This window comes from Leptopilina boulardi, unplaced genomic scaffold (genome assembly GCF_019393585.1).
Source record: "Leptopilina boulardi isolate dan_hultmark-lab unplaced genomic scaffold, ZJU_Lbou_2.1 LbouV2_377, whole genome shotgun sequence".
Taxonomy (NCBI): Eukaryota; Metazoa; Arthropoda; class Insecta; order Hymenoptera; family Figitidae; genus Leptopilina; species Leptopilina boulardi.
In genome coordinates, this window is record NW_026137948.1 from 393,026 (window position 1) to 419,398 (window position 26,373).

The window sequence follows — 26,373 nt, forward strand, 5'->3', positions numbered from 1 at the left end:
TTGAGCGATAGAAAAAAAAGACACTCTGAACACTTTTTTATTCGCGAGCACAAACACTCGCGATCACTTTGGGAACAACCCAGGGGGTCGTTTGAGTCGGGGGACAGCCCCCTGCAAGAGGAAAATGGAACAGAGCAAAAACAGAACAATAGAACTAGTAAACATAACCACGCTAAAAGAAAGGGAACAACTGAGAACACTGAAACAAAACGAACAACTAAACAACACTGTTAACACTTTTCGATACGTTAAAGAAAGACCGACCGTCTTCGGCGAAGATGCGAAAAGAACTGTCTGAGGAATTTTGAGATTTCGAAGGGGAGGAGGATTTCGACGGGAGGTGGAAATTATCGAGACCCAAAAGTCCCGCGCCGACCAATCCCGACCACCTGCGGTTTCTCAACGTGCCAGGTAGCAAGGACCGGGCCCAAAACACAAACATGTGGTGAAATTTTGTTCACATTATTATCAGTTGTACGAATTATTTTCTTTTCACTAGTGTCATTTAGAGAATGTTTAATTTTTAAATTTTGTGTTAATAGAACTCTGTTAATATTATTACTGGGAATATAATTACTAAAAATATAATTTTTATGTTCCTGAGTTCAATTTATGAAAAGACGGTTCTAATCATTCTCTATTATCGAATTCCTATTGTGAGACGTTCTTACTGTCGGAAAATGATTTAAGCGATTATTTTCAAATTTCTAAATCAAATTTTTAAATCTTTATCACTTAAAATAACATACTCTTTTATGTTGGCCATAGTATACTTCGTTTAATTTTATTTTTGATTCATGAAAATCTAAATATCTTTAACGCTTTTGCTCACTCTATATAATATAACCAATTTTGCCTTTTATTTAATGTAACCAATTTTTCCTTTAATTCAATGTAACCAATTTTTACTTTAATCCAATATAACCAATTTTGCCTTTTATCCAATAAAACTACCAAATATCCAAAAGAATGAGAGAACTATAAGTAACTATGAATCTGTAACTACTGATCAGCCAATAAGTGCAAAAAGGACACTCTTATATGAGTAATCAGTAGTTCATTATAAATATACATATATACGTATTTATACCTGTATTAAAACCCCGGAACAAATACCACAAACAAACCAACCATTGGACAATAGAACCTTTGCTAATGAGGATTAACTCTGAGGACCCAGGTAATAATTTCTTTTTTCACATTTATTATATAGAAAAATAAAGATATACCAACCCCTGGCCAATAGAACCTTTGTTAATGAAGATTAACTCTGAGTACATAATGAAATGTACTGTAGGTTTACATTGACATCGGCACGTCTGACGTTTTGAAATTTCTGCCGTGTATTCTCACATGGAAATATAAAGATAAAAGTCAAAAACTGAAGAGTTAATGTATATCTTTCTTTCTCACATCAAGGAATATAACATATAAACATTTTCATTTAATATTGCATTTCTCTATCTAGAGGATTCAAAATAACATAAGAATATCTTCGCCTAAAAATCTTACTCTTCTTTTTTTCTGTTTTCAAAATAAAAAAAAAATGTATATACCAGTATTAGACCCTCAGAACAATTACCACAAACAATACCAATCCTTGTACAATAGAGCCTTTGTTAATGAAGATTAATTCTGAGGGGCCAGGTAATAATTTAAAAATTTTTTTATTAAAATTTTCTAGGGCTCTAATATAGGTAGGGGAGAGTGATAAATAGTGGGACAGTTTAAATAGTAGGACACTACTACTTCAAGAAACTCGACCAAAATTTAAATGTAAACCATGTTTATGATAACACACTATCTCCAAAAATTTTAGCCACATTGATTCATTATTTACAAAGAAAATTGAAAAAAAACTGTTTTTGACGTTACGGAGTAAATTTTTTCTTGAAATACAATGCTGATTTTTATATAGATAGGACAGTTTTTTAAAAAAGTGTAATTGTTACTTCGTTTACTTATGTTTTTAAGTATAATATCCAATAATTTAAAATATTTTAAAATTTTACAAACAATTTTTATTTAAATAATTTCTTGCGATTGCTCAATTTAAACAGTGGGACATTAAACACTGGGACAGGCAAAAATTTAAGTTTATAAAACGTGGATTTTGGCAACACTAATTATAAGTTGTGTCAGCTATACGCATGCGCATTTATACTTACACAGCGACTAAAAATGTGATTTTTTATGCTAAAAAACATTAAAAAATTCAAAATTTATAGTTATTACAATTATTGTTCGGCAATATTTGAAAAATAACACTTGATAAGAGAACGACTATTCAAATTTTTATCCAAATTGTTTGTAGGTTCTGACCAAATTATGACGTATGATCAGCAGTACTGTAAACGTAAAAAAAATAATAGCAATTTTTCATACGAGACTTGACATCGTATTATAAAAATGTAAAATATTATTAAATTATGAGTGTTTTGCAACATTTGTTAACGTTATTTAATGCAAAACATATATATTTACAAAGTATAAAGCAGAGTATTTTTATTGAAACAATTATTCATTATTTAATAATAGGTGTCCCACTGTTTAACACAAACCATCAAAACAAGAAAAATGTATCAAGTTCCAAAAACTTGAAATTTTTCTATTTAATCACAATATATTTTAAATAGAATATATGCATTATGTAGAAAAGAGTTCAAACTTTATGGTAATACCAAAAAGTGTCCAAAAATATATAAAATTGACATATTAATATGTCTTTGAAAAAAAAATGTCCCACTGTTTGTCACTCTCCCCTATATACATATATACAGATATATGAATATTTTTTTTATTTTTAAAACAAAAAGGAAGAAGATTAAGATTTTAGACGATGATGTTCTTCTACCATTTTCAATCGTCTAGATAGAGAAACGCAATGTTAAACAAAGAAGTACTTATGTTATATTCCTTGGTGTAAGAAAGAAAGGTATGCGTTACCTATTCAGTTTTAGACTTTCTTTATAGCTTTTTCACGTGATTGCAGGTCAAGCGAACCCTCATTTGCAAAATAAAGATATATCTTTCTCTCTCCATAACATATTCTTCTTTCTGTCACCGAAAACCCAGCAAGGGTTCGGACGAAATGAGTGAATGAATAAATGAATGAATGAATACCAAGATTATTATAGTTAATTATTAATATTATTAATAATTCATTAATAATTCATTAATACAATACTTGAAAAAGAGAACACATTATGAAACACAGAAAACAAATAACACATTATAAACATTATACGAAATGCCATTAGAATTTCTTAGAGCTGTCCAAATAATTATATAATAAATATTAACTTTCAATTAATAACCTAAATTTTAAGGAAGACCTGTTTAACTTTCATGAAAAAATTGAGAAACTAAGTGATCTAATTTAATACAAGAAACAATGGGTGATGCAATAAAGATTGCTGCATCCGAGGTATGTCCATTCAAATTGAACTGGAACACTGCCCCAATATTGCAATGGTTGCAATAAAAACATTGACAACAATAAGTTTGTTAAATAAAATCTGATTTTGAGTTTGATTAAAGAGTATACAATTGAATTTTTGAGATGACTTACTTTTGAATTGAGATTGAAAATAAATAGTAATTGAGAAATAAAGTTTTATGCTTTCTATTGAGTTTTGAGATTGTTTGACATAATTGATTGAGATAAAGAGAATATTAAATAACTATAATAAATTGGAGAATTGATTTAACGTTTGAATTGAGTTACGTCGAGTATATTGGAAGATACAATTCTGAGGAATTCCAAAGGTAAATATACGAAAGAGTCAAAAGACTCTTAACAAATTACACACACAGCATCCTTACACATACATTACATTCACAAGGAAAATTGAATTTGAATACAGAATACTGTAGTATTGTATTATTTGGGTTTTTGCACAATATATTTATATACAACTATTTAAATATTTGTTTAATCTTTTCTTTCAAATATTACTAAACCAATTGTTCTATTAATATGGAATCTTTACCAACTCACTGAATAATAGTGAGGTGAGGAGGGGATCTACTACCTATACAATATAATTTGTCCGAAGGGCAACGTATGTTAAAGTACCAAGATCTTTTAGAGTTTTTAAAAATATCAATCTTTGATTGATATTGATAAAAATTAATTTTCTAATTTTCAGAATTCATCTTTAACAATTATATATAGGTACTTGTATTTAATTATTTATAAATTTTAAACAAAATAAAATAATTTCAATTATAAAATTATTTATTTATATTTACTATTATTATTATTATTATTATTATTATTATTATTATTATTATTATTATTGCTTAGTGGATAATAGGAGGTTTTTCTCCTATTATTTATTTTTTTCTTCATCAACTTTATACAAATAGCAAACATGTCAAATATATCAAGTAATGGCTAAAGGTAATATTAATAACATAATGCAATAAATAATGACAAATTATTATACTGAAAATTATTATATTAATTATTATTTATAATATAATTGAAAAACACAAGAAAATTGATAAAAAAAGTAAATGAAAGGAGAAAAAAGTGTGGTTATAAAGTTAAGGATTTTCTCCTATTATTATTTAGTTTTTTCTTTATGAAGGGTGGTGAACGGATTGTTGGTCGCGCGCCTGTTTTGCTAGTTTTTAAAATAAGAAATGAATTTCTCGAAAAATCAAATTTATAAATTTTATTAAACTTTAGTACTATGGGTGAGTACTTCAACCATAAATTACACAGGCACACAAAAAAAAGTTGTCTGTTTCTTGAACTAGACATATATTTCCTATAGTATTTTGGCCCGCTAAAACCGAATCTGTGCTCAGAATTGCTCCATCACCCTCAGTTTTTTTTTAAATCGACCAAAACCACCCTTAAATGGACAAATTCATACTTCGGAGATAAAAAATAAATCAACTTATTTTTTTAAAAAATCGAATTTTACATCTAAGAAACTTTGCTCCACTAACTCAAAAACAAAGCCAGCATTGATCCAGCACCCCCTGAATTTTTTTAATTGAAAAAACTACCCCTAATCTGAAGAATCAAATTCAGGATGTAAAACAATAAAATAACTGATTAAAAAATTTTATAACCAGGTATTTTTACTCCAGCAAGGCAGAAACAAAGCCAGAAATGCTCCCTCACCCACTAAATTTTTTTTTAAATCGAAAAAACCACCCTTAAATAGAAAAATTCAAGTTTAATTAGTAAAAAATATTAAATTACTGGTTTTTTTGGAAAACAGAATCTTACATGTATGTAGTTTTGCTCTTCTAATTAAAAAAAGCCAGCATTTATCCATCACCCTCTAAATTTTTTTAATCAAAAAAACTACCCTTAATCTGAAGAATCAAATTTAGGAGGTAAAACAATAAAATAACTGATTAAAAAAGTTTATAACCAGGTATTTTTACTCTAGCAATGCGGAAACAAAGCCAGAAATGCTCCCTCACCCTCTAAAATTTTTTTAAATCGAAAAAACCACCAAAGAATCAAACTTAGAAGGTAATACAATATAATTATATTGTGTTACCTTCTAAGTTTGATTCTTCAGGTAAAGGGTAGTTTTTTTGATTAAAAAAATTCAGAGGGTGATGGATAAATGCTGGCTTTTTTGAGTTAGAAGAGCAAAACTACATACATGTAAGATTCTGTTTTCCAAAAAAACCAGTAATTTAATATTTTTTACTTATTAAACTTGAATTTTTCTATTTAAGGGTGGTTTTTTCGATTTAAAAAAAATTTAGTGGGTGAGGGAGCATTTCTGGCTTTGTTTCTGCATTGCTGGAGTAAAAATATCTGGTTATAAAATTTGTCAATCAGTTATTTTATTGTTTTATCTTCTGAATTTGATTCTGCAGATTAGGGGTAGTTTTTTCAATTAAAAAAATTCAGGGGGTGCTGGATCAATGCTGGCTTTGTTTTTGAGTTAGTGGAGCAAAGTTTCTTAGATGTAAAATTCGATTTTTTTAAAAAATAAGTTGAATTATTTTTTATCCCCGAAGTGTGAATTTGTCCATTTAAGGGTGGTTTTGGTCGATTTAAAAAAAAACTGAGGGTGATGGAGCAATTCTGAGCACAAATTCGGTTTCAGCGGGTCAAAATACTATAGGAAATATATGTCTATTTCAAGAAACAGACAACTTTTTTTTTGTGTGCCTGTGTTATTATTAAGTTTTATGCCAAACTTTAAAGGGGGGTGCGGGTTCAAGTTTCTCGTCAAATGTGAACAGTGGATTTCTTAAAAATTCGTAACTTCTATAAAACCCGTGTAGAAATTTTGTCGTGGTCCCGATCAGGCCCAGATCGGGGCCGAATTGGGATACCTCTATCAGGGCCAGATTAGGATGAAACACACGGCCCGCTGTGGGCCAAATAGGGGGCGCTAATAAAGGGACCCAAATGGAGCCCTATTCTGGCCCTAAATGCAGTTTGTTTTTTTAAATTAAATTTTTATTTATAAAACATTATTTTAAAAAACACAGCAAATGTATACTTTAGAATTAATTTATTTTAAACTTGAAATTATTTTTTATAGATAATTTGGATAATTTTTATAAATTTGGTATTTAAGAAAAAAAAGATTACCATTATTTTTATCTGGCTTTTCGCTTGCCTTCCCAATCTTTAGAGTTAGAAATTATTGTCCCGACATGTGACAGCACTTCTTCTTTACCAACTGTAAAATATTCAGCACAAACATCTAAAAAATATTAAAGTTTTTTTTAAATTTTTCAAACGCTTTTCATGCTTTGTGTACGCCTAGTAATAAAGAATTAACCCAGTGGGCACCAAGATATCTTTAGGATGACTTTAGAACGTTTTAAAGTGTCCTAGGACATTGTGTCAATAATCCAAAGACATAAAAAAGACGACTTAAAGACGCCCAAAGTATATTCTACGTCTTCCCGAGAACAGTCTTAAGAATGTCCTAAAATTGTCCCAAAAATGTTTTTATTCCACTATAGAAAGTCCCCACAATGCCCTAAAAATATCTCTGAAATATCAAAAATTGTTCTCAGAGTATCCTAAACATGTTCCAACCATATCCTGAGAATGTCCCAAATATGTACTGAGAAAATATCAAAAATATGCTGAAAATGGTTAAGTAATGTACTAAAATATTACAAAATCTTTGATAACCTAAATGAATATTACGTTGAAATTATGTATACTTCATAGGCTAAAGAGCGCGTAATGTAAAGGGTATTAAGTCTTAAACGCCAAACGACCCACAACACCGAACTACTCTTGAAGATCCAAATACACAAAAAAAGTATATCGCGATTACTGGTCATATATATTGATCCTTCCAAATGGTCACGGTCATCCACTGGATGTCCCAAGGACATCCTTTTCGGAACGTTCTTGGGACATTGTTAAAAAGTCGTTCTAAAGATATCCTTAGGACATCCCAAAAATTTCCCTAAAAAGGCATCCTGTAGATGTCAGAATGAATGAAATAAAGACATCCAGAACAAGATCTATGTCTGGCCTAGAGCAGTTACAAAAATATCCTTAAGAAGCTTTAAAGATATTTTTGAAAATTATGGAAAAAATTTGATTCTTTTCAGAACATTTTTTAGACATATTAAGGATATTACAAAGAAGTCTGTTTAACATTTTTTGGACATGTTTAGTACATTCTCAGAACATAATCCTTTTTCAACGAATTAGCCCATAAGGATCAATATATATGACCAATAATCGCGATATACTTTTTTTGTGTATTTGGATCTTCAAGAGCACTTCGGTGTTGTGGGTCGTTTGGCGTTTAAGACTTAATACCCTTTACATTACGCGCTCTTTAGCCTATGAAGTATACATAATTTCAACGTAATATTCATTTTGGTTATCAAAGATTTTGGAACATTTTAATACATTACTTAACCATTTTCAGCATATTTTTGATACTTTCTCAGGACATATTTGGGACATTCTCAGGATATAGTTGGAACATTTTTAGGATACTCTGAGAACAATTTTTGATATTTTAGAGATATTTATAGGACATTCTAAAGACGTATTTTACAAATTTTGGGGAAAATTTCAGGACATTCTTAAGACGTTTTTAGACATTTCGGGGATATTTTTAGGAAATTCTGGGGATTTTCTATAGTCGTAATAAAGACATTTTTATAGGACAATTTTAGGACATTCTTAAAACTGTTCTAGGGAAGACATAGAATATACTTTGGGCGTCTTTAAGTCGTCTTTTTTTTTGTCTTTGGAACATTGACACAATGTCCTAGGACACTTTGGAACGTTCTAAAGTCATCCTAAAGATATCTTGGTGCCCACTGGGTTATGGGCTAATTCGCCGAAAAAGGATTATGTTCTGTGAATGTACTAAAAATGTTCAACAGACTTCTTTGTAATATCCTCAATATGTCTAAAAAATGTACTGAAAAGTATCAAATTTTTTCCATAATTTTCAAAAATACCTTTAAGGTTTCTTAAGGATATTTTTGTAACTGCTCTAGGCCAGACATAGAACTTGTTTTGGATGTCTTTATTTCATTCTTTTTGACAAGATGCCTTTTTAGGGACATTATTTGGATGTCCTAAGGATATCTTTAGAACGACTTTTTAACAATGTCCGAAGAACGTTCCGAAAAGGATGTCCTTGGGACATCCAGTGGATGACCGTGCCCATTGGGAAGTTAGTTACCTAATAAACTTTTACAAAACTCCGTATCTTTAAATAAATTTTTGTGTAGCATTCTTTTTGATGCAGTAAAAGTTCCTAGTAGGTCACTCATGAAATTTTTTTAAAAATTACAGATATCGATTTTCGAATTCCTGAGTCTTTGTTCATTTTTAAATCCATATAAGCTTTCTGAAAAAAAATATTTTATTAATATAAAAAATGTCAGTAATATGTACGAGCGAAATCAAAGAATATAAAGCATAACTAACAAATCGATTACAACATGCTTCATTTGTTGACACTTGCAAATCAAAATCGTTAAATTCTTAAATTGTTTTAAATGGTAAATACAAATTGAATTGGACTTCAAATTTTTTTTGTCCTGCGTATATAGTAGCTTTGTTTACTTGGATAATAGTTTTCAATACTGTTTGATTTTCAATTACTTCATCAACTTTAGAATTTAATACTGCAAGTTCTTCGAGTACCAAATCTGTAATGGAATGACATAACCACATAATTAACATTTTTATTATCTACAGAGTAAAATTTTTTGGTAAAATAGAAACTGATCTTAATAAAAATGAAGTCAAATTAAAACTTTTATACTCACTCAAATCTGTTATTGATATTTTATTTTCGGCGACATTTTTTCTAAATATTTCTGCACAAAATACATAAATATTTATATTAGATTTTAAGAGAATATTATTTTAATAAAAGATTATTATTTATTTGTAGTTATATTCAGATTGTATTTTTTTATTATTAAAAATTAGTATTTTTTCTCACTGAAAGACGTTGTTGATGAAGAAGGTTTTGCCAAAGATTTTTTGTCAGTGTTTTTTTTCCTTAATTTTTCTGCAAGAAAAAAATTCCCAACTATTAGTGTTTTGAAAAATAGCCTTACTCATATATTTTTACCAACAACATTTCTTTCAATTGCTTTTAATTTTTTTGAATGTCGAATTTCATTAACCTTCTGAATTATTTTTTATAGAAATATAAAAAATTTATAAGTGCGTACATTATTATTATTATTAACTATTATTTACCATCGATGTTTTCACTGTCACTTTCGCCATCAGTGCATTCTTTATTTATTTCAAACCATTCGGTTCAATATACAAACATCAAAAATTACAATAATAAATATAACATATATAATATAACATGTCAAGCGCATAACATTTTTTCGATCATTCCTATACGAATCTTTTTATCTCTTCTGCAGAATGAGATTCGATCACTTTTATCCAAAATCCTATTTCATGCTCGCAACCATACACATTCGGGAAGCATTTTGTTTTTATATCCCGGAATTTCTTGCATTCTACTAAGAAGTGGCAGAAACTACCCCTCTCAAAGCACCAGTAGGAATCAACCCATGATTAAGATTCAATTACTTTATTTTTTATCATCAAAAACCTCCTTCTCTGTTTATTGATAAGTCTCATTTGAACAATTGCTTTTTTCAAGTACAAATTTAAACGTTCCAACAGGTAAGGCTGGGGACCCGGCTGAATCTCAAAAAAATGGCCACATCTCGAGACTTTTAGATTTCGACCTGGCCTCCAGATCACGTCGAACGTAATTACTTTTGAAATTAGTGACTATTTCGTCCGAATTTAAATTTACTTGATTAAGATTCAAATCATTTCAAGTGTCTAACGAATCGCTTTCAATAAAAAAGTGCATAATTTGACAAAACCAATTGAACCTATGGTCGGTGAAACCACCCCTCGCAAGCGCAATCAGCCTCTCCAGACACAGTCTTGGCAACCTAGTATTTTCCATTTTACTTAATTTTTAAATCCAAGACAGAGTCCTTGAGAAGACGTCGCATGCCAGGTGCAGCCTACCCGACTCCAAGCGCACCGTGTAATCTGCAGTGGCGGATCCAGCCGTCTCTCCAGGGGGGGGTCATGATATATATATATATATATATATATATATATATATGTATATATATATAAAACTGCAATGTTTATTATAGTCATTTATTGACTCTTTTGAAAACAGTAATAAATTTTAACAAATTAAATATAATTGTTATTTTCTGCATTAAAAAAACAAAAGTTATAAGATAAAATCTATTTTTCTTTTTTTCCGTCCAAAGCGATCGATAACCTCTTCATCATTAACCTCGATCTGATGGTGGATATTCAACAATGCTAATCCTGTAAGACGCTCTTCTCCCATAGTTGATCGAAGCCAGGTTTTGAGCCGACGCAATGTTGAAAAAGACCTTTCTGCTGTCGCTCCACTCACTGGTATAGTTGCAAGAATATGTAGACATTTTTTGACATTTGGGTAGAGATCACTGTCACATACGTCAATTATTTGGGGTATTGTTTGTGGAATTTTCGTCCCATTATTTAATGTAAGCTTGCGTACAACATGTAGATCATGCTCATCATAGGTTGATTTTGGTAAAAATACATTTAACTCAAACAGCTTCATTACTTCAGGAGAAAGTCTGTCTTGCAACTCATTTATGATGTGATCCAAAAGAGGTATGTATATCGACCTGCGGTAGTATTCTTCAACAGATTGTGCTGGCAGATTATTAGCTCGATGAATTTGTCTGTTAGTTATACGAGGAGATCGCAGCTCTACGTCTAACTGTTCCGCAATTTTTTTGGCGTCAGAGAACAACTGATGAAAAACTACATCAGCATTTTCTCTTTTTTGCTGTAATATAGTTATTATGTCAGTTATTGCATCCATGGCATTTTTCAAATCTATTGAAGCTGTCTGAAATAAGCGACTCAGTGAAACAGTTGCCCCTGAAAATACAAAATAGTTAAACTAATCAGTTAAAAATGTAGTATCATAAAAATAGTTTGATCTTTTACTGTGAGAACTAAGTAATACAATATTAAAAATGTCAGGCAGATACACAGACTGTTCTTTTTGTAAAGTTATAGAATTTACTTCAATTATAACTATAACTCAGTTCAAAGATTTTGCGGAACTTGAATAAAACTGTGGGCTCAAAGATAATTATTTAATATAAAATATATTGCTTACCTAAAATATCGTTTAAACAAACAGAAGACACAATGAAATCAGAGCTTCGGAGTGCTTGAAGTAAACAATGAGCATCACTAGCAGTATTTCTATCTTTCCACAAAGAAATTCTTTCTAAGGCATTACAGATTTTCAGTAAGTTGTCGCCTTGAAATTGTAGATGTCCATCAAGTCTTTCGACCCAACGAGTTTCACAAATTCCCTTCATTGAATTTCCAATTTCCTCAACAAATACTTCATGTCGTTTAGCTGAAGCATTTGCAAAAGCAACAATTTTTCTCATTGTACCAGAAGTATTACGACACGAAGCAACTTTAACGGATTTCTCCAAAGCATTATTTAAAACGTGATTGTTACATGGCGAACGTTTAGCATGTTTAGCTTTTTTTATTAATTCTTGAACAGCTCCTTTTACTTCAGATGCCATAACCGCACAACTGTCAGTACAAATCCCCACACACCAGTTTAAATCTATATTAAATTTGTAACAAAGATTCTTTACAATTTTGGCCAAAGCTTCACCTGTCAATCGACGCTCTTGGTCGCATTCAGACGTTTTGCTATCCGCTATCTTGTCTTCCTTTTCATATCGGAGCATCTCGTACGTGTTACAGAAAGTTATAAACTTCTCTAATATTTTATCATTGTGGAAATATCTAAAAGAAAGACTTAGTTGCTCAATATGTGATATGTCAGTTGTTTCATCGAATATAATTGAAAAAAATTTAACTTCCTTTAAATCATGTATAATTTTTTCCTGTATAATTTCCTTACAAACGTCAATCAATTCATTTTGTACAGTTTTACTGATGTAAGTAGCATTACTCTTGGCGGTTTCCAAATGTTGTTGTAATACTTTGTCACCAGAGTTTATGCGAAATTTTAAAAGAGCTCTAAAATTTCCATTTTCATTTGCTACCAAACTATCGTTCAAAACTTGCTTACTTTTACTTGTACTCGAAAGCATCCCATCATCTCTATGACCACGCAATGGAATATTTTGGCGACCACAAAAGATAATCGTATTGACAATTGGTTGTAGGCGGCTTCTATTTTCTTTTATTTGAGCCATGCGTTGAGTAAAAACTTGGTTAGTAACATCAGCAGCAGGATCAAAAAAACTTTTAAGAAAATTTTTTCCTGATTCAACGGCCATTCGGTGGTACTCATTGTTTTCGTGTTTTAAAAGGACTCCATTTTCACCCGTTAATTTATGGAATGCAGTTAAAGGTTCTTTAACCAGTCTCTTAAGTGGCGTTCTATTTTGGAAACCTCCTCCTGTAGATGTCACAAAAAGAGCACAATATATACAGTACAGTCCGCGATCTTTGGGTGACAAAACAAGCCAATGAAATTTAGTAAGATGTGATCTTTGAGCGTACTTTTTTGTTTCTTTTACATTTTTTTTCACAACATTATAAGGAAATTTGTAATTATCAGGTGGCGTCCAATGTTGCTGAAGTAATTTACTTTTAGTTTCGTCACTTATCTGCTTTCCTATATAACAACCAATGTCTGATGCCAAATCAGATTGAGAAGGCGGATTAATGGAATCATCATTACAAGACGCATTCTTTGGCAATTCAATTGCAGCGTCAGGAACAGAAGCATCAGAGACATCAATTTTTGGTATTAGGGAATTTTTTTCCACAGATTCGACAGCATCTAATTTTGGTTTTTTTACGAAAAAACTATCAATTTTTCTAATAGAATCTTCACTTTTTGAACCACCACCTTTTCTCTTTAAATCACCCTACACCAAAAAAAGAAAAATCGCATTTTATAGCAAATAAGAGGAGCTAAAAACAAAAATAACAGATGTTTACTAATGTACTCACCATAATTATTCTTTCCAAAGTGTATATTTTTTACATATCCACTTAAACAAAATTCAAAAACTTATTTGTGAGGTTAGAATAAATAAAAATGTTGTTTGGAAGGATAATTATTTTACAGAACGCAAAATAACTTAAACAACGAAACGTATTTGAACAATATTTCAAACAGAACGAGGTAAAGAAACATGCAAGGTTAAAAGCACAAAATATAAAATCCAATGAAACGGAAAAATGTCGATGAAATATTTACGTCGAATAGAAGAAATCTTTAAATAATAAGACTTTATTAGTTTCAGTTTAAGTTTTTTAAATTATAAAAGGCAAAAGTGTAAACTTACACAACATAACCCCTAAATCAGAATTGAACTACAACTTTCGAGTTGTATGTCATTATTATATTCGAAACGCACTAAAGTCAAACAATAATGTAAAACACATATATATCAGATTTATTTTCTTAGCAAAACTTCCAATTTCATGTCAATAGAGCATTCTATAAACGAATCGTTGTCCAGTGATAGAACTTGCTGTTTTCAACAAAAACCTTCGAGTTACCAGAATCGATTTCTTGACAATCGATTCTCTCAGAAATCGATGGTTCGACCTAAGAGTCAGAGTGGGGTCACAATTTAGAAAGGTTGCCAAAGCATTTAAAATCATGGAAACTGTGCGAATCAGATTAAAAGCTCTAATATTAGTAAAAAATAGACTACCAGAACACAAGATAGAGAAATTTATATGTAAAACTTCTGTACGCAGGTCTAATATTTGAACCACAAACTCGGATTAAAAGGTTTTAATTTTTTCTTACTCCAGACTCCCAGGGGGGGGGTCATGACCCCCATGACCCCCCCCTTGGATCCGCCACTGGTAATCTGGAGTATTGGTCGGTAACCACAAAAGCTTTTTGAAAATAAGGATAGTTGGATTTTTTTCAAGTAAATCCATGCCATTCATCCCCCATACCTGTATCCCGTATAATAAAATGCTTTCTATTAAACTGTCAAAAAGTCTAGCATAAGTTGACCACGTGTTGGCTTTGAGGCTTTTGATAATATTCATAGTTGTTCCTATTGACGCATTTGCTGAACTTACAACTTTTTTCGTGTTAGCGGAAAAGGAACACAACCCCGAAAACAATACCCCCAAATACAAATAATCTTTCACTACCTCAGTTTTTTCGTCACCGTAGCTAAAAGATCTAAAATGCCTCCCCAACAAGTTGGCGTCTTTTCGGAAAATTCCAATTTTCGTTTTATTTGTGTTGACGACCAAATCATTACGTAAACAGTACAGTCTTAATGCTTCGAGCTTTCTCGAGAGTTCAAAAGGTGTGTCCGACAACAGCACGATATCGTCCGCGTATGCCATGACCAATACTTCGATTAAACTTTTAACGGCAAGACCCCTACACCGCTGTGACTTTAAAATTTTCTCTAGATCACTAATAAAAATCGAGAAGAGTTGAGGACTCAATACCTCCCCCTGCAAAACTCCCCTATTGACCTACACAAAATTTGTCAAGTCCTGTCCAGTTTTAATCGCCGTGGAAGCTTGATCGTAATATCTCCTTAAGACATTTATAATTTTTGTACTCAGACCCATCGAGTGCAGTTTCGTCCATAACAAGTTATGGGAGACGGACGGGAATACGCCTTTAAAATCTACAAACGCCGCATATACTACACCTCGCGGGTGTCGAAAATGGATCTGAATTAATGCCTGTAAAGAGAATAAATTATCCAAGCACCCCCTTTCCCTCCGAAATCCCACTTGAAATTCTGGGATAACTTCCGTCTCATCCGTCCAAGTTACTAATCTTTCCGCCAGCACCTGGGTAAAGATTTTCACCTCACAGTTCACCAAAGTAATTTCTCTATAATTTTCCGGCTTACTTTGATTACCTTTTTTATGCAACATGGAGATTACCAAGGAACCAGATGCACGCGGTACTTTCCCCGAGTCAAAAATTTTGTTAAAAAACTGCTCCAAGTAAAAAATCCAAGGCCAGCTGCTTTATTGTCTTTGAATTTTTTTAAACTATTTATAATTTCACTTGTGTCTATATCCCCCTCTATCCTCCCTACCTCATCCCTCCAACGCATACTATTTATAAAATCATTCATTAATTAATTCATTCATTAAAATATAAAACTACGGGAATGCGGTCGGAAAAGGTTGCCAGGGTTAACACTTTTAAATCTTCTATTGTCTCGATACAATTTATAGATGTCCAAACTAAATCTGTCACGCTTTTTCCCTGATGACCGTTAAATGTCCAACTGGCCGGAATGTCCGACCTTCTTCTACCATTTAATAAAATAATTCGGTTATCCTACATATAATTAATCAATTTTCTACCTCTCGCCGACCACCCATAAAAACTGGTAAATGATCATAGCTCTTTAATAGGTGTCCAAGATTGTTCAAAATTAAATATAAAATCATTAAGACTAGCTGTAGGCGATGTATATACAACACAAAGTATAAATTCAAATTTATGTATTTTGATTTTAATAATTAAAAATTCTTTATCCCCCGCTAATAACTCTGACTGGTATATTTTTTTCTTTAAAGCTATCAAAATACCTCCCTTAAATCTTCCTCTCTCTGCATCCCTCCACGCTGGAGAAAAAAGAATCTGCATGTCCTCTGAAAAAAGGGAGTTGAATTGATCAGCTACATTGGTCCAAGTCTCGTAGACACATATTATATCCTCCTTGCAGACGGATGTCTTCAAATCCCTAACGTTAAAGATTCCGTGTGCATTCCAGAATACAATTTTGTGAGCGTTTCCATTATTAGATATAGTATTCCCTCGCTTGACATTCGGGCTATTTGTCTCTCTCTGAAACCGAATGGGTAATTGTTAATCAGTTCGGAGTGGCTGCTTGTAGGAGGTGTCTATCATTGATGATGTCACAATAGTAGTAGTCGCTGATGATCCAGGGGGGTACAATAGGTATGAGTCTAAAGGGCCTCCCTCCGCAGTCTTCTTCGCCTGTTTTGGACGACGACCCCTTCTCTTTGGTTCCTTAAACTCCCCATCCAGGTCCACCTCTCCTTCTTCTCCCCCTTCCTCTCCTTCTTCTTAACTAGTATGAACTTCGTTTTTGCGTTTCTTAACAACACTTTGCAATTTAAGATGCGCTTCCTCTTCACTAGTTTCCAGAGAATCAATGAGAAGTCTTCCCTTTTTAACGACAGCATTAATTCCCACATCTCTCAGCTTATTAGCCAGGTTGGCAATCCTCCTTCTATAATTGCACCTCCCTTTTCAGGTCATTGTGAGACTTAGTGAGATTATCAATAGCACTTGTTAAAACACCGATGGCATCCTGTAATTTATCCATACTTGCGATAAGAAAAAAAACAGTTACATAGTCACCTTATCACATATGCCTTATGAAACCACTCAGATGCAACAAAATGCAAAATGCCACTTGAGAAACGGAGCACCAACACTCGGTTCGATTATCCGGTAAAGAAACAAAGAAAGATCTTAGTTTAAATGTACAAAACAGCACTACCGGCACAAACAGCACAAGCAAGTTCAAAATTAACGAACGAGAAACAGACACGTCTGCTCACGACGAAAGCCAGAGAGAGAATCCTTCGCCATCAGTGTAGAATAATAAATGACCTAAAATTTTAAGAAATACATTTTTTTATTCACAACAAAAATTTCCAATAAAGTTTGAAACTTACTAAATTCATTACTTGATTGAGAATGTTGCAGAGTAGTTCTTATTCTTTTATTTTTATGCAGAAGCTCTGAATCACCCTTGTCTAGTTTGTTACCATTGTCGCTATCAGTGTTATTGTCATCTTGAAATTTACTTGCTTTTTGTTTTCTTTGCGAATGTTCTTCATTGGAAAAGTCTGTATTTTAATTTTTATTTTCCATACTAGTTATATAATTTTAGCATATACTCACTTAAATCCGCTGTTGACGTAGAAGGCAATGAGTTTTGATCAATTTTACAACTTGTTTTGGCTGCAAAAAATAAATGAAAAATTTTATTAGAATTATAAATAAAGTTAGTTTGGAGATTTATATGCAGTTAAAAATTATATATATTTATTCAAAACAATTATAAATGAAGGTATATTTTTTTACTGACTAAAATTATTTTTTGATGATGGAATCATCAAAGTTTTTCCTCTGAAATTTTCTACTGGAAAAATAAATATTTACATTTTATATTTTTTTAAAATATATTTTTACCATAATCAATACTTTAAAATTTTTGAATTTTAAAACTTATTATTAATCTTCTAAATGGTTTCTTATTAAAATACAAAAAACTTATAATAATGATTTTCATTATTTCATATAATTTTTCATATAATTGACACTTAAAATAATTTACCGTCATTGTTTTCATCGCCACTTTGGTCAGCAACGTTAGAATATGATTCCTCTGCAATTTTTTTATTCAATCAACGGGACTAACCCTTTTATACAAAAGTAGTTCTTAAAATTACGTTCATATATAATGAAGAATACAGTAAAAAATAATTACATCTAGGTTGGCATGTTATGACTTTTATTAAGTACTAATCTGCGTAGCGCTGATGTGAATCTAATTAAACTGTTATCAAAAAAATCAATTTCATTAGAAATTGCATTAGCTTCTCTACTGAGTCTAGTTACTAAAGCATTATTTCCATAATTAGTTCTATGAAATGTGAATGAGAAAAACAAATAGTTTCGAGTAATTCTTGTTGGAACCGACAAATTGATCAGTGATAGAAGAGGGGGGCAATCATTCAAAAGTCTGTGCAGAAAAATTAAATCCGCGTAAAGAAATCTCGTTGTAATCATGGGAATGTTTAGTATAGTTCTCCAATTGCTGTAATCCTGAGCTTGTGTGTCGAAAGGAATATTAAGCTGTATTGCGGCAAATCTAAGAAATCTATTTTGAACATGTTCAATTCTAATAATGTTATACACATAAATTGGTGACCAGATAATAGAGGCATATGCAATTATTATCGACTTGACAAGTGTAAAGTATAAGACCCTTAATGTACCAGAATTGTGAAAGACTGATGCACATCTCATTACACTGGAACTCCTGAAGGTGAGTTCTCTGAAGGTGAGAACGCGACGGGGGGTTAAGTGGATAAGAAAGATAAGGAAATTCCTGCTCAAGATCAAAATATTTCTTATAATAATGATCGCGATAACTTAGTTTCACTGTTTAATATTATTCTACCATCTGGCAATTTTAATGACATTAAAATTTGGAGAATTGGGACCTTCTCTGATTCACGTGCCAAACCACGTCCTTTGAAAGTTATTGTGCCCAACAATTTATGTGCTTTGCAGATTCGAATGAATTTCATGGACTATGTCAAACAGAAAAAACTACCTCCCGAGTTTCAATCATTGACTGTAGTTCAGGATCGTACGAAACAACAACAACTTCTGTTTCAACAAGTCAAGGAAGAGATGCTAATGAGGATATCAAAGGGAGAAACAAATTTAAAAATAAAGTACCGCTTGGGTACACCTATGATTGCCGAAGCAACTTAAAAAATAACAACATTTCTTACTCTGCAACTAATAATAAATCATGTTCTTCTTTTCGTTTATTCTATCAAAATGTTAAGGGTATGAACACTAAGTTTGTAGCGTTTAAGTGCTATCCTTTTATAAAAATTTTTTTTGATTTTTTTTTATAACTGAAACATGGTTAAAACCTATTGTGTCATCTGATGAATTCTTTGATTTATCGTTATACCATGTTTTCAGGAATGATCGTGTTTTTGCTAAAGGCGGAGGTGTTTTGATCGCTGTCAATTCTATTTTCAATGTAACTCAAATTGATTTTAGTGATGTATTTGATTCAAACTATATCATTGATATATTGGGTGTTATTATTGTTTTTCATACTATTAAATTTATCATTATAGCTATTTATATTCCACCTGATATTAGTCTTAAAAATTTTAGACATTTTTTTGGTTCACTCTTAGACTTTACGTTACTAAATAGTAGCTCCTATTTTTTATGCTTGTTTTCAAATTAATCGCTTAACTGAAAACTTAAAACCTGATGCTGAATTATTGAAGTTACCCATTTATGGTCCTATTGGATCGCGGGTATTAATGTTAAATAAATAAATAAATAAGCGGGACGAACAGCAGCACTCTGAAAACAGGAGCGTTTGATTTTAGTGTTCCATAGGCCCCCGTTTCAGTAGTCGCAAAAATGAGTGCTAAGAAGAGTAATAATTTCTTGAACACAGAAGTCAAAGCTCAAATTAAAAAAAAATTTTATAATCAAAACACAAAATTTATCAATTTTTGTGTACATAAGTACTACAAATTCCAATGACACATTATATTCCTCTATACTATAATACGTACGGCCCTGAGTGTTTACAATATTTGACCGCCAAACGGCTTGAAGGTCGAATTCTGAAGGTGAGAACCAAATCTTTTCCATTTTCACCTTCGGGAGTTCCAGTGCATATACCCCAAAGATCTCAAAGCTCTAGACACCACTTCCGAGATATGATCATTAAAAGAGAAGTCGTTAGTCAATAGTAAACCCAAATTCCTTATTCTATTTTTTCTCATTAACTCCTCCTCACCAATTGTATAGCGATACACTATGTACCTCTTTTAGAAAAAGAAATAACACAACTTTTATTAATGTTAATGGTCATGTGATTACGGTCACACCAACTTGAGAGACGGTTAAGATCTGCTTGCAAATCCGAAGAGTCACGACACGAGTTAGTAGAACTAATCATCCTATAACACTTAAGATCATCAGCATACAATAGGAAAGAGGAGAAAAAAGACAGTTTTAATGTTGTTCATATATAACACAAAAAGTAGTAGTCCAAGATGAGATCCCTGAGGAACGCCAGAGGTTGCAAAAAATGGATCAGAATAATTATTATTTATTTTGACAACTTTACACCTATCAGAGAGATAACTTTTGAAAAAGGAAACTAATTCGACAGACAAACCCAAGGAATCAAGTTTTTGTAATAAAATATAATCCACTCTATCAAACGCCTTAGAGAAATCAGCATATATTACATCAATCTGGTTACCAGTTTCAAGATTATTACATAGATAATTTTTAAAAATTCCGAGGTTAGTCACTGTAGAACGGCCTGAAATGTTTAAGAACATATATTCTATTTACCTGAATTTTTAATGCTAATTTAACGAAATTAAATGTTTTTTTTAACAAAATAGTTTTGTGTATTCAGTTTTAAACTTATCAAATTCATCAGCTGAAAATTTTTTATTATTATTAATAATCAGGGTGTCCAGCAATTATTGAAAAAAATTCAAGAACTTTTCAAGGTTTTCCAAGGTACAAAATAATTTTTTTCATGTCTAATTTTGGCATAATAACTATGAAAATATTTTTTATATATGATCAAATAAGCTTTATTTATATTGTTCATATTATATACTTTTTGCCTCTAAAAATACATTTTGATTGGCTGAAATCTATTTTAATAAAATAATCTACCTTATGTTATTTCAACGTAAATGTCAACCGTATATGATCAAAGACATTTAACTTTAACTATTTTTGTAGAAAATTGTGGCACATCTAACACATCGTCAAAGGTTCTTTTTATTTGATCTTCAATTGTTTTGTTTTTTTTATTCATTTCCGGATCTGTGGTGTAAGCGAATTCTTCTATTCTCAAAACAGTAAGCCTCTCAACAGCTTACTCATAAGTATCTAAGGCAAGAATTAAATCAATTAATAATTTATTAATACTTATCCCTAATTTTTGCGTTCAGATCAATGCAAACAAATTTTAACTCTATACAATAATAATTTTTAAAATTAAATTATCAAATTTTTTTACAAATGAAAGAAAAACTATACCTGCATGTTCTACTATCTGAGTGCTATATTCTAGCCAGCTTTCATGTGGAGCTTCTTTACGTCTCATCAAATCATACATAAATTTAGTACTTTTTTCTGTATATGGTTCTGGCATATATTCTGTAACAAAAGTGTTTTTTCTTTATCAAATCTAATCCATTTAAGTAATGTAATGTCCACGGATTTTGTTGAAGACTTTTTTTCCGGTATTAATAAAGTTGACTAACTGATACGGTTTTAAATCCAAGATGTGTGACATGATTATCTCTTAAAATAAAAATAATAATCTATTACAATATTTTTAAATGTAGTATTTCAATTATGTATATATTTCTCTAAAGTTTTTTTTTTAAAGTAGAAAGTGAGATTTGACAATTGATAAGAAATAAAAGATTCAGTAGTAAATAAAACTTTAAGGTTATGTTTGACATAAAGAAAAATAAATTATTCTCATAAATCGGGAACAAAAATTCAGCAATTAACAAAAAGTATATACTATCTATTAATTAACTATTCTTACCTTAAAGGATGATGTCCAATTTATTTTTTGATAATATTAGATAAAATCACGTTGTCAAATTACTAAGTATCAGCAAAATCCAAAAACACCCAGTGTTAAAAATAACAAAGTTCTAAATGAAGTTGTTCTCGATCGCAGTGTTGGTAACGTAAGAAAGCAAAACAACAGTAATATTGTTAGCTTTATTATTTGTTTCCATTATTATTGGTTTTTTACTTTAAATTATTTATTTATTTTATTTTTACACGGGCAGTGCCCTTTAATTAATTCCTAATTTTTTTTTTTTTGCGCAAGGGCAAGCGTGGAAATCTGCTACACCAAGGAGGGAATTACAACTCCAAGGATCAGACCGTCTCAGGGAGGCGCAACAATTTCTTCGAGGTGTGCGGGGTTGGCTTTCTACTTCTGTATAGGCCGACCCGCTAAAACCACACCCTTTTCTTGGAACCGTTTACTCTTACTTGCGGAACTGCCGTCTGGCTTTACATTTCGCAAGTAAAACGGTTCCCTTACCTTCACCTTCCGGTTCCGGAACTTCGTAGCCTACTCTTCCTTCAATTGCTCAAGGCTGGACAGAGAGGAGAGGGGATCTAAATTCTCTTAATCCCCCTTCTGCTTGATCCCTGCCGAGCATTTAAGCATCTCCCGGTCAACCTGGGTCTTCCGTCTTTATCCTTTGTCGACATAACCTTTATGACAAAGGTTTCGATATGTCTCCAGGAGTCCACACTTTGGAGCATGATAGAGACCATGGTATCGGGGTTGAATCGAGTCTCAACCGCCGTAAACACGGCTTCTCTATCCTCGCTCCAGTGCTCACAGGAAAATAGCGTGTGTTCTGCGTCATCGATTTGATCATCGCAGTACACGCATTTCGAAGCTTTTCTTATTTTAAATCTATGGAGGTAATGGCCGAAACAACCATGACCTGACAACGCTTGTGTCAGGTAATACCCAACTTCGCCGTGCTCTCTATCAAGCCAGGTGGCGAGGTGAGGAATCAGGCGGTGTGTCCACCTTCCTTTTGAATCCCCATCCCATCTCTCTTGCCATCTTTCAACGAGACGTTTCCTCGCTTCATTGCGAATAGCCGCCTTTAGGCTATTACAGTTCTCTTGTTCCAGCGAGCCCGCTAGGTCCTTCCTTAGCCTAAAGACCTCCTGTCTTTCTCTCGACAGTAAATCTACTGGCGGAGTGCTCGCCAGAACTAGGACTGCACTCGTTGAAACCGTTCTGTAGGCTGAAACCCCTCTCCGTGCACAGCTTCCGTGTACGGAGAGTAGCTTATCAGAGATGCCGCGGTTCTTTAGGGCTTTATCAGCCCATGCAGGGGCAGCATAGAGCATAGATTATCTCTTAAAATAAAAATAATAATCTATTACAATATTTTTAAATGTAGTATTTCAATTATGTATATATTTCTCTAAAGTTTTTTTTTTAAAGTAGAAAGTGAGATTTGACAATTGATAAGAAATAAAAGATTCAGTAGTAAATAAAACTTTAAGGTTATGTTTGACATAAAGAAAAATAAATTATTCTCATAAATCGGGAACAAAAATTCAGCAATTAACAAAAAGTATATACTATCTATTAATTAACTATTCTTACCTTAAAAGATGATGTCCAATTTATTTTTTGATAATATTAGATAAAATCACGTTGTCAAATTACTAAGTATCAGCAAAATCCAAAAACACCCAGTGTTAAAAATAACAAAGTTCTAAATGAAGTTGTTCTCGATCGCAGTGTTGGTAACGTAAGAAAGCAAAACAACAGTAATATTGTTAGCTTTATTATTTGTTTCCATTATTATTGGTTTTTTACTTTAAATTATTTATTTATTTATTTTATTTTTACACGGGCAGTGCCCTTTAATTAATTCCTTATTTGATTTTGAAACGACAATCGTATTTAATATTTTCTTAATTAATATTAGAAGTAATATGTAAAAAGGAAATCTTAATTTTGATTTTAAATATCAAAAGTATGGTTTTTTAAGATTTAAGGTTATCTGCACTGTTAGAAACTGTAAGGTTACCATAGTAACAGCAAGGTTGTGTTCAAGATTTTGGCGCGTAAATTTAGTTTTTAAAGTATATTCTTTATACTTTAACTTTAAAATGTCTGTACCATCAGATTTTAAAATTTCAATTTTGTATGGTTTTTTTGGTTTAGGAGAGTCAATTTTTTGTAACTCATGTAGTCTGCGACAAATTTGAGGCAAAGGGCGATGTGGAGTTGGTATGAGGTTGCACAGTTTTCACAAAAAATTTTCAATTGGAGAAACAGAAATTTTGTTGATGTTACACCCCATTGATAAAACATCATCAGTAACGTAAATCGCACACTGCATATTTAAAACTTGCATTTTTAAATAAAGTTTACGTAATTGTACAAAAAAAATTTGTAAATAAACTTTTGCATGCTGCTGATATTTTTTTAATAAATTGTCACAGCATAATATTCTACTGGCCACATGTAGCACTAAAAAATTATTATACCGATTTATATTCAAAATTTTAAGTAGGACTATGGGACCACAATATAAAAGGAAAAATCAGTATTCCGTGGCTTTCCATTTTTTAAAGGATTTTAGAGACCTAGTTTTACGCTGAAATTCACAAGGAATACATTTTCTTATTAAGATCAATCGTCTTGAAACCTCTTTTTTTAAACGCTGACCTACTTTGGCAGGACCAGTAATGATGAACCAGCTGAACATTAATCCTCACATCATTCCCTCACAAAATAAATAAATAATAAATTATATAATTACATTAATTTTTTTAAATTATAATCTAAATTACAGTCGAACCTGGATAAGTGGTCCCTGGATAAGTGGAATTCCTCTTTAAGAGGAACATTTTTTACGGTCCCTGCACAAGCAATGTAAAATATTGAAAAAACCTGTGTAAGTGGGAAAACGCTACCTCTATAAGTGGAACTGAATTTTTGAAAAATGGCCTCTATAAGTGTAACTTTCTCTTAAAGTTACCTCTATAAGTGGAACGTTCCCTCTATAAATGGAACTTTTGATAACTGTACCTCTATAAGTGGAATTTTTGTAATTTTCATATAAACCATGATTCATCTCTGCTAATTTACTCGATGTGTATGTCATAGTTACCATCAGAGTGTTAGTCATTGTTGTTAGTTAGTGCTTCTTTTGAAAAAAGTGACGACGAAGAGGAAAACTCGAATGAAAAACATGAAAAATTCATACACAAGACACATAACACTCTAACACAAACTACGTTAAATGAATTTCTTACTTAAGTACTATTTACTTTTGTCTTTTTAAATGAAATATAATTGTAAAAACATATGTAAAAACCTCAAAACGAATAAACCTCTTTAAATGGAACTAGACCTCAATCGACCTGGTTAAGTGGAATACCTCCATAAGTGGAACAAAAATTTCGGTCCCTTCAGGTTCCGCTTATCCAGGTTCGACTGTATTTGAAGAAAATATAATGTATAGTAAATTGTTAAAAGCATAATATTTGTCAATACTGTTTAATTTTTAATTTAAAAAAAAAATTTTACTTGTGTAAAAGGATCACAAATATTTTCTGGTACACTGAAACATCCACTTTTTGATTGCACTGTAATGACGACTGAAACAAATATTTTTGTATTAGTAATTTATTATACAATTATTATTATCAACTTTTAAACACGAAGAGAATGCAATTTCAACGAAAAATCTCGGGGGTAACGGGGAGCGAACAAGGATCCGCTGGGCGCGAGGTACGCACGCTACGCAATCTGCTATACTAACGATATCCATCAAACGAAAAATATAGCAGATATATTTTAGTTCAGTGCTGTAGCTAGAAATTGCATGCTTTATATAAATATTTTTACTATTATCTGCCAAAATACATATTTTAGAATTTTAATTTTTTATAATTTACTGAAAAATAAATTTATACTTGAAATAACAATTTTAATCAGCACAAATTTCATTAAACCATTATTGTATTAAACAATAGATATTTTAAATTTTCTAAAAATTTAAATTTAATTTTTTACAACTTAATTTTTATATTTTATAATTTAAAAATTTTTTAAATTTAGCTATTAATCCACCTATTATTAAAATTATATATTTTATTTAAAAAGATTTTAAAAATTTAATGCATAAAAACATTTTAATTTAAAAAAATAAAAAGCGAAATAAAATATAACCTATCTATTGTTACATCCCAGTAACAAAAATTTTAAAAATATATTAAAATATATTTTATTTATATAGGCATATAATAAGTAGTAAAAATAATAGTAAACAAAGCTTTACTCTCAATCTTTCAAAATTGATAATCTCAAATTGTATCAAATAGCATAGGCTAACCTTTGACTTGAATATCGAAAGCCTGTTGGTAGGCAATTCCTAGAAATTATACCTATGCCATTTGACACTACTACGCACAATACTCTCTAGCAACGAATGGACTTATG

The 26,373-nt window shown here is 31.4% G+C and overlaps 1 protein-coding gene and 3 long non-coding RNA genes across 5 annotated transcripts in view; 1 reads left to right on the top strand and 3 right to left on the bottom strand.

Moving 5' to 3' along the window:
• Positions 1-26,373, top strand: part of LOC127287893 (uncharacterized) — a 157,979-nt gene that overhangs the window by 56,863 nt on the left and 74,743 nt on the right. The window lies entirely within an intron of this gene.
• On the bottom strand, positions 8,928-10,532 carry LOC127287905 (uncharacterized). Its single transcript, XR_007843963.1, has 3 exons — positions 9,438-10,532; positions 9,259-9,309; positions 8,928-9,138 (listed from the first exon to the last, which is right to left on the bottom strand). It is a non-coding gene; the product is annotated as an uncharacterized LOC127287905 (long non-coding RNA).
• On the bottom strand, positions 16,786-18,004 carry LOC127287906 (uncharacterized). The gene is made up of 4 exons (XR_007843964.1): positions 17,890-18,004; positions 17,454-17,513; positions 17,225-17,383; positions 16,786-17,159 (listed from the first exon to the last, which is right to left on the bottom strand). It is a non-coding gene; the product is annotated as an uncharacterized LOC127287906 (long non-coding RNA).
• LOC127287907 (uncharacterized) lies at positions 21,147-21,641 on the bottom strand. Its single transcript, XR_007843965.1, has 2 exons — positions 21,393-21,641; positions 21,147-21,242 (listed from the first exon to the last, which is right to left on the bottom strand). It is a non-coding gene; the product is annotated as an uncharacterized LOC127287907 (long non-coding RNA).